We start from the raw sequence: 10,621 nt of genomic DNA, 5'->3' as shown, positions 1-10,621 counted from the left end.
AAGCTAGAGGTAAGGCAAAATAGATATAAAACCCAGCAGAGAAGTTAGAGGTAAGGTAAACTAGATATAAAACCCAACAGAGAAGCTAGAGGTCATGTAAACTAGATATAAAACCCAGCTGAGAAGGTGGAAGTGAGGTAAACTAGATATAAAACCCAACAGAGAAGGTGGAAGTGAGGTAAACTAGGTATAAAACCCAGCAGAGCAGGTGGAAGTGAGGTAAACTAGATATAAAACCCAGCAGAGAAGGTGGAAGTCAGGTTAACTAGATATAAAACCGAACAGACAAGTTAGAATTTTTGGAAACTAGATATAAAATCAAGCAAAGAAGCTAGAGATAATTAAAATTAGACATAAAACTGAACAGAGAAGATAGATGTATGGTAAACTAGATATAAAACCAAACAGAGAAGTTAGAGGTCAAGTATACTACATGTAGATATAAAACCAAACAGAGCAGTTAAAGGTGATACATTTTGTAAGTAAAATCAAGCAAAGTAGCTGGATATAATTAAAACTAGATATAAAAACCCAACAGAGAAGTTAGATATAAGGTAAACTAGATATATAACCCAACAGAGAAGATAAGGGTAAGATAAATAAGATACAAAATCATGTAGAGAAGTTAGAGTCTAGTAAAACTAAATATATAATACCCAGCAGAGCAGCTAGCGGTCAGGTAGTTAACTAGATATCAACCCAGCACATATCTAGAGATATATATGATGTAAATAAGATGTAAAAAAAAATCAGTAGATAAACTAAACGAATGGTTTGTTTTAGATGTTTTACCCAACAGAATAACAAGAGAAAATATATGCTCTATGTAGATACACAAGTATCTAGCAAACAGAATAACTAGTTTATTACGAATATTCCACTGTACTTAATGATGGACATTAGGATGTATATGTGTCTGTAGAATAAGCATCACCCGGCCCCGGATATCAAATAGGTGTATACATCCCAAGAAGCATACTTGTACAACTAACATATCCCAACACCGTATACTGGAGATTATTATAATACATGTTATTTATTGATTTTATCATGCAAACAAAACAATCTAGATCATATTTTTTTTAGGTTGGATAGAAAACTGCAATGGTGGAGAGAGCGGGAAAGCAAGCATGCACACGTACGTTTGCCGCAGAACAACATAGCAATACCAGGTAAATGGTAGTCTACTTCCGGTTTTGGATTCTTTTCTTCGAATGATTATACATGTGATACGATCTAGTGTTTGTAAGTAAACAAGCGTACGCTGTAAAATTTAAAAAATATATCAGTTCATACAAACAAACAAAGCGGATCGTGTGCCACGTTTGAATTAAGAATATCGTGTCCTTTATTAGAGGTGATTATACATGCATGTATCTGTACAGTGCTGTCTTTTGATATATGAATTTACTAGTTTTAAAAACTTCAACGGTGATTATATAATTAAACAAAATATTCATATTGACGCTTATGTGAATTAGACAAGAGAAAAATAAAAATACAACTTTGTATGTATTTTCTATATGAGACTTTTATCTAAAAATAATCCCAAGAAAATATCAATTTTAGTATATTTTTCATACAATTTAACAAATGGATATCACCAATACGAGACAGATATTTATATCACATGCCAAATAAACATATTATATACTTACTGCTCGTCCAAAGCTTGTTTGACATGGTCACAACTCTTTACTATATTTTATGAAAAAAAAAGTTTTCATTTCACAAACATAATTTTGTGGGTAATTCTATCCGTGAAAATTAGTATTATCATTTGTTGTTAAGAATATGTTCCAACAACGAAAAGCATCATAACATAGTTAAAGGTATTGATACCCGTCGTACAGATACATTACATATGTATAACCTAGTTAACGGTCTTAATTCATTCGTTAAGATACATTTGAACTAGTTAAATGACTTAATTCAGTCGTAAATATACATAATAACCTAGTTAAATATCTAAATTCATTCGTAAAGATACATTATTACCTAGTTAAAGGTCTTAATTCATTCGTAAAGATACATTTGAATTAGTTAAAAGACTAAATTCAGTCGTAAATATACATAATAACCTAGATAAAGATCTAAATTCATTCGTTAAGATACATTATAACCTAGTTAAAGGTCTTAATTCCGTCGTAAAGATACATTATGATCTAGTTAAATGTCTTAATTCCGTCGTATAGATACATCATATCCTAGTTAAAGGTCTTGATTCCGTCGTATAAATACATTATAACCTAATTAAAGGTCTTGATTCCGTCGTATAGATACATCATAACCTAGTCAACGGTCTTCAATCCGTTGTATATATACATCATTACCTAGTTAAAGGTTCTTGATTCCGTCGTATAAATACATTATGACCTAGTTAAAGGTCTTAATTCTGTCGTATATATCCATTATAACCTAGTTAAATGTCTTGATTCCGTCGTACAGATACATCATAACCTAGTAAAAGGTCTTGATTCCGTCGTATATATACATCATAACCTTGTTAAAGGTCTTGATTCCGTCGTATAGATACGCCATGACCTAGTTAAAGGTCTTGATTCCGTCGTATAGATACATCATGACCTAGTTAAAGGTCTTAATTCTGTCGTATATATACATTTTGATCTAGTTAAAGGTCTTAATTCATTCGTAAAGATACTTTACAACTAGTTAAAGGACTAAATTCTTTCGTAAAGATACATTATTACCTAGTTAAAGACCTAAATGTATTCGTAAAGATACATTATAACCCAGTTAAAGGTCATACTTCCGTCGTATAGATACATCATAACCTAGTTAAAGGTCTTTATACCGTCGTACAGATACATCATTACCTAATTAAAGGTCTTGATTCCGTCGTATATATACATTGTGACCTAGTTAAAGGTCTTAATTCTGCCGCATAGATACATCATAACCTAGTTAAAGGTCTTAATTCGTTCGTATATATCCATGTTTACCAAATAAAAGGTCTTAATTCATTTGTACAGATACATTATGACTTAATTAAAGATCTTGTTATCGTCGTATAGATACATTATGACCAAGTTGAAGGTCTTTATCCCGTCGTATAGATACATTATGACTTATTTAAAGGTTTTAATTCAGTCGTATATATCCATTTTGACCTAGTTAAAGGTCTTTATTTCGTCGTATCGATATATCATAGCCTAGTTAAAGGTCTTGATCACGTCGTAAATATACATTATAACCTAGTTATAGGTCTTAATTCCGTCGTATAGATATATCACAACCTATCTTAAGATCTTAATTCTGTCGTATTAATACCTTATAACCTAGTTAAAGGTCTTGCATCCATCGTATAGATACATCATAACCGAGTTAAAGGTCTTGATTTCGTCGTATATATGCATCATAACCTAGTTGTAGGTCTATGTTTCGTCGATTAGATACAGCATAACCTAGTAAAACGTCTTAATTCATTCGTAAAGATATATTATAACCTAGATTAAGGTCTTAATTCAGTCGGATAGATACATTATAACCTAGTTAAAGGTCTTGATTCCGTTGTATAGATACATCATAAGCCTGTTAAAGATCTTGATGCCGTCGTAAAGATACATTATGACCTAGTTAAAGGTCTTAATTCCATCTTAAATATACACTATAACATAGGTAAATGTCTTGATTCCGTCGTATAGATACATTATAACCTAGTTAAAGGTATTAATTTCGTCGTATAGATACACTATAACCTAGTTAAAGATCTTGATTCCGTCGTAGAGATACATCATAACCTAGTTAAAGGTCTTATTTCAGTCATAAAGATACAATATGACCTTAATAAAGGTCTTTATTCTGTCGTATATATACACTATGACCTAGTTAAAGGCCTTAATTCCGTTTATATAGATACATCATAACCTAGTTAAAGGTCTTGATTCCGTCGTATAGATACATTATAAACTAGTAAAAGGTCTTGATTCCGTCGTACAGATACATCATAACCTAGTTAAAGGTATTGATTTCGTCGTTTATATACATCATGATCTTGTTAAAGGTCTTAATTCAGTCGTAAAGATACAATATGACTTTAATAAAGGTCTTGATGTTGTTGTATAGATATGTAATAACCTAGTTAAAGGTCTTGTTTCGGAGGTATGGATACGTTATAATCTAGTTTAAGGTCTTGTTTACGTCGTATATATACAATTTGTCCTTATTAAAGGTCTTGTTGCTGCTGAATAGATATATTTTGACCTGGTTAAAGATCTTGATTACGTCATATAGATCGTTATAAGCTAGTTAATGATCTTGATTCCGACGTGAAGATACATTATGACCTAGTTAAAGGTCTTGATTCCGTCGTAAATATACAGTATAACCTAGTTAAAGGTCTTAATTCCGTCGTACAGATACTTCATAACCTAGTTTAACGTCTTGATTCCGTCGTATAGATACATTATAACCTAGTTAAAGGTCTTGCTTCCTTCGTATAGATACATCATAACCTAGTTAAAGGTCTTGATTCAGTCGTTAAGATACATTATTACCTTGTTTAAGGTCTTAATTCAATCGTATGTATCTATTTTGACCTAGTTAAAGGTCTTAATTCATTAGTTTCAATACATTATAACCTAGTTATAGGTCTTAATTCCGTCGTATAGATATATAACAACCTAGTTAAATGTTTGATTCCGTCATATAGATCGTTATAAGCTAGTTAATGATCTTGATTCCGACGTACAGATACATTATGACCTAGTTAAAGGTCTTAATTCCTTCGTACAGATACTTCATTACCTAGTTAAAGGTCTTGATTCCGTCGTATAGATACATTATAACCTAGTTAAAGGTCTTGATTCCGTCGAATAAATACATTATAACCTAGTTAAAGGTCTTAGTTCCGTCGTATAGATACAGCATAACCTAGTGAAAGGTCTTGCTTCCGTTGTATAGATACATCATAACCTAGTTAAAGGTCTTGATTAAGTCGTAAAGATACGTTATTACCTTGTTTAAGGTCTTAATTCAATCGTATATATCCATTTTGACTTAGTTAAAGGTCTTAATTCATTCGTTTCAATACATTATAACCTAGTTATAGGTCTTAATTCCGTCGTATAGATATATCACAACCTAGTTAAATGTCTTAATTCCGTCGTATAGATACATGATAACCTAGTTAAAGGTCTTGATTCCGTCGAATAAATACATTATAACCTAGTTGTAGATCTATGATTCGTCGATTAGATACAGCATAACCTAGTAAAAGGTCTTAATACAGTCGTAAATATACATTTTGACCTAGTTAAAGGTCTTAATTCATTCGTAAAGATATATTATAACCTATATAAAGGTCTTAATTCAGTCGGATAAATACATTATAACCTAGTTAAAGGTCTTAATTCCGTCTTAAATATACACTATAACATAGTTAAATGTCTTGATTCCGTCGAATAAATACATTATAACCTAGTTAAAGTTCTAAGTTCCGTGGAATAGATACAGCATAATCTAGTTAAAGGTCTTGCTTCCGTAGTATAGATACATCATAACCTAGTTAAAGGTCTTAATTCATTCGTTTCAATACATTATAACCTAGTTATAATCTTACTACAAAATCATATTGTTAATTTCTAACAGTTTTCAATTTGAAGAAATACAAAATAACTCGGACCAACTATGGCAATTACACAGAAGTCAGGTGATAATGGCTTTCCAGAGGAGAATTCCTGTGACATTAAACTTGCTACTGCGGCCATTAAAGATTGCCAAATCATGCTTAAATCAACGCAAAGAGGGAAAGCAGAAGAAAAAAGGTATCTCAGTCAATATCTATGTTAGGCAATATATCACGTGACATTGTGTTTTCTAATTTTTGATAAAAAAAACTTGTGCATTCATACTAACTCGATTCTTTTGAAATGTTCAATAATAATAATAATAGGACAAATGAAATCCGAATTCTGTGCTAATGACTGGAATTTGTTATAATTCATATACTCGTCTTCGATATACTATATTCTGTTTTACGTAAGTGCTGTTATCTAATGTGATTCACGCTTCCAAAATTGCGAAAGTTTAGTAAATATGTACCGCTGTAGTAATGGAACATATTGTGAAACCCAACATCGTCAGTTTAACTTGTGTCGACTCTGACGTTTGTTCTAAGTTTTATTGTTTCCCCTGTGAATTCAAATTGTACGCATGCTATTGACTGTGTGTTAACATTATTGATATATGTTTGTTCTGATGCAGTGAAAAAATATTTGGAAATATCAAAACTCTGAAAGATTAATAATATCAGACAATACATTCATAAATTGTTCAATACAAATAGTAATATTATTTAAACGTTTTTGCTTATTATTCTTGAAAGCCAGACGAAACGAGACAAAAACAGCAGATATTAGCACGTCGATGGATGTTATCGGATAGGTAGATTTGTTATATACAATGGACCTTGCCTATTCCACACAAAGTGTTACCGACTCTGACCTACTTGTATCTAAATCTAATGTATTTTGGATTATGATATGCAATTAACCGATGAATAGAAAGGTAAAGCGAAACGAGCACTGGCCAAGTTTTTCAACTTACACGGCTTTTGTGAAGTCAAAAATTGCATTTAGTGAGGTCCTTTACTGGTGCGTTTGTTAGGTACAGAGACACTGTATGAATATACTCCATGCAAAGAAACCTGTCCAATAAAATACTTTCTTCTCAGGTTTATTTAACAGACAAAGGATATCATGAATCTTAACTCGACATGATAACAGTCGATTGGTATAATACGGTATAAAGTTATCTTATGCAAGTCACGTGATATGTAGAAATAAACCAAAGGATAACTTAATAATTAATTGCTTCGTTTGCCATGCATAAAAATAAATAAATAAATTGACTTGTTTTTGGTAATGAGTATTTATGTGTTACTGCAACTGTTGACAATTACCAGCAAATAATTCCAGGGAGGTTCTCATTCTAGAATTATTCCATCAACATAACTAATTTGTCTTTATGATGAACTTTTCAGCAACAGACACACTTGTGGATTGCTTTTCTTGATACAGTTAATTTCATATAAGTCTAACTTTATATGCCGAGGATTGTAAGAGTCAATGAGATTACATTCAATAATCAATTAATTAACAGGGATTTAAATGATGTAAAAGCTAACAAACTTAGCATTTATTATTCATACTAAATTGATGAATCTTATTTCGAATTATAAATGATGTAGTATGCAATAACGTCTAGGGTTCGTTTAGCACACATAGGTCCGATATTACATGTACCACTGGTACGGCATTGCTAATGAGAGTTGCGCTCACGAACAATTATTGGTTATTCCTATAATATACCATTATTTAAATTAAAACGAAATATATGATACGATTGATATATGTTAGATTTATATCATTTTTATTGTGTTTCTCTGTTATAAACAGAAAGCGATGCTCGGATGCTAGCAAGAATCAGGAAACAACAACAAACTGTGCGAAAATGGTAAAATGAAATTTCATACCCGAAAAAAACATACGGATCATCTATAAAGTAACATGACCCAGCGTCAGCTACCGAGTTTATGACAGCAATCAAGTGTGTTATATACCGTAACAGCAGATTAAGCTCTTTACAAGAGAGCGATTGTGTGAAGGATGATTATACGACCTTAAAGATGTCAACACATTAAAGGTCAATGTCTATTGAAGCTTTTACACTGCATCATTATGTCGTTTAAAATGTGTTTCCTTTTTAATTGAACTAAACACAATACCACACCAAAGATTTATTTTTTCTTTACAAAACACTTGAAGTAGGTCAGAATACACATCTAACACAATGTCTACACATACATATGGGGTACGATATAGACGAAGACTATTGTATGCATGAATGACACTGGAAAGGAACGATTCATAACTGTGTTAGTTAGGTATCTGATATAGCTGTTTGCATGTATATTGATTAATTGAAAGTGTGTTATAGATATTATATACAGAGCTTGGTTTTATTTTTGGCATATGTTTGTAATATTGTTTGAACTTTGATATAAGTGACCGAACTATTCATTTTAACTTTAAGTTTACTAATGCAGACAATTTTAATAAGAACCTGTTATCCACCAAACAGTTTCCTTATCAGTATCTTCTAACCTGTACTATCAACAATAGCATTATAAAATATTAATATTTTAACTTTATCTACACTTACCCTAGTTCGACCATTGAAATGCATACCTACCAACTTCATTGATAGTACATCCTCACTGACAATTCTAATGTATCTATATTAACGAAATGTTTTCGATCTTGTTCGTGTTTTGAAATTACAAATGAAACTCCGTAAATATTTTGCATAGCGATAATTGTCCAGTAGAAATCATCATTATATAGAATCTTCAAATATTCAAATATCACCAAGCGCATTTTCGATAAATTTCTTTCCCCCGAGAAGATCAATAAAGAAATACGCTCTCCGTTAACAAGTTATAAAATGAGATATTTATTTTTTATCTAAGAACTATTTTTCTCCTTACATTGAAAACAACCTTCTTATTTACAGAGATTTTTTTTATCAAAATAACGCCAAAAATATCAGTAATTGTAGTATTATTCGATATCAACCGTATTAAAAAGAATGATCCTCGTTATTTAAGGAATATCATTGTTTTATTTTACAACTTATTGGCTTCGTGGCTTCGTGGCAGTGGGGAAAGGTATTCACCCCGCACGATTTTATCCATCCTCGATACCGCTGGAGTATCAAAAAAGGACTTTATCTGGAAAATCCTCTTTTCATCAGTATAGTTTTTGCACTGGGTGGTATATTTATTCTTGCTGTCAAAGTTCCAAACATGTCATGTCGTTCCATGAATTATGTTTTCGTTCTACTGTTATGTGGGATATATTGCAACAGGATTAAACATCGCTGAAATATATCATACTTGCAATAATTGCGAATTAACAGTTCATTGATTCTAACAATTTTTAAATAGTCCTATCACTTGTTAAATAGAATTGTTTGCATGGTTGACAAGTGTTAAAAAGAAACTATCTATATTTTTTTTAAATTTTATTTTTAGGAAGTTGATAATAATTTACTATTCATAAAGTGTTTATCTTGAAAATACCATTCAGTTCAAGATTTTAATTGAATTATATAATTTGCATATGACGTTTAACATAAGTATCGTTAAATGTTCTTAACTTCTGAACATTATAATCATTTTTGTAGAAAACTACTCGAAGAAGCTATGCTTACACGTATATACTCGAATGTTTTTGTTTTAGTCATCTTGGATATTTTTTAATTGTATATATAGATTTAAGGTGTCCTTTCGCTATCTGCTCATCCTAATGTAATTCCTATCAAAACATGTATCTAAATAGTTCTATGTTGATATGTTTGTATAATTGTATATATTATAAAAAAATGAATGTAGGAACCTGCGTCTAAATTTGTATGATTAAGCCGTTCAAATTGCTTTGCCACTAATCGAACTGGAATATGTTTACTTTTTACATATTTGTCTTTTTGTATGCCCACATCGATTTTACTCTAAGGTTATATTTTCATGCAAACATACGCTTAGCTGTTGACTTATGATATGAATCAACGCTGACTCCTTTTCTCAACTATTCATTGAAAGATGTAGGTTTTATAATGTCAAAGCCGATGCATAAAATCATATATCATTGCGAAATGATCAAAGCCGTAATAAACCTTGCATTTTTTTACAAAATTATTTAGTTGTATGTTGGAGTTATCTTGATCTGAATTTTTGACTAGTTATGCTTTGATGTTGAAGACCTGTATTCAAGAAAAAAGTATCATGGATACAAATCTGTATTTAATGGGTCCTAAATAAAGCTACGATTACCATCACTCTGAACAGTTCGTACAACTTACGGAGAACGCATTTGAACAGTCCGCATCTTCTGGATAACCATCATTCTGAAAGGGCTGCACCTTCAGTGTGAAAACTACATCTTCTGGTTGAAGACAAATCCGAGCAGTCTACACTTTGTTGTAAATATCATCGTCAATATATGTAACTTTGACAAGTTGTAAATAGAGAATTGATAAAGAACAAAATAAAACGTTATTAACTACAGCAACGGTGAAATAACGAGCTTTGATTTATACCTCTCTGTAACAAGCAAAACAGTAGCAGCGTCATCCCAATCATGTTCCAAAGAACACGCCCATAACACCACAAGTTTATTTCAACCCGGCAATAAACCACACAGTACTCATTGGTCGATACATACATCTCTGCAGTCGTATATACATCGATTTCAAAATGATGGGCGACGTTGTATCTTTTTGATCAGATGGAAGTTTCGCGCGTAATGTCCTTTATTTATTTATCAAAGCAAAGTTTTTTGTGCAGACTACCTCATCGGATATTGATCATGCATGCCAGATTTGTTATCGTTTTTTCTTTAAACGATTTTGATGTAAAACTGTAAGAAAATATCCGAATATGCAGGGAGTAGATCACGCATATTCCACAGACCTCAACCAAGCTGAAAACTGTGGTAACCCGTTTGATACTGAAATATATGTTTCCAGCTCTGGTAAAAACCAGTTATAACCTGAAGTAGCGGTGATAACTCAGTTTCAGTCGAGTTGCACAGCCAGTGGT

At 31.6% G+C, this 10,621-nt stretch overlaps 1 long non-coding RNA gene across 1 annotated transcript in view; it reads left to right on the top strand.

Annotated features, from left to right (window-relative positions):
• Positions 1-10,029, top strand: part of LOC110443298 — an 18,466-nt gene extending 8,437 nt beyond the window's left edge. Inside the window, exons 2-4 of the long non-coding RNA XR_002462090.1 lie at positions 1,087-1,245; positions 5,611-5,786; positions 7,419-10,029. This is a non-coding gene — a long non-coding RNA (uncharacterized LOC110443298). The remainder of the gene's footprint in view (positions 1-1,086; positions 1,246-5,610; positions 5,787-7,418) is intronic.
• The last annotated feature ends 592 nt before the right edge of the window (positions 10,030-10,621 follow it).

This window comes from Mizuhopecten yessoensis, unplaced genomic scaffold, assembly GCF_002113885.1.
Source record: "Mizuhopecten yessoensis strain PY_sf001 unplaced genomic scaffold, ASM211388v2 scaffold716337, whole genome shotgun sequence".
Lineage (NCBI taxonomy): Eukaryota > Metazoa > Mollusca > Bivalvia > Pectinida > Pectinidae > Mizuhopecten > Mizuhopecten yessoensis.
The sequence above is the reverse complement of the archived record's forward strand: the minus strand, read 5'-3'. Positions and strand labels throughout refer to the sequence as shown.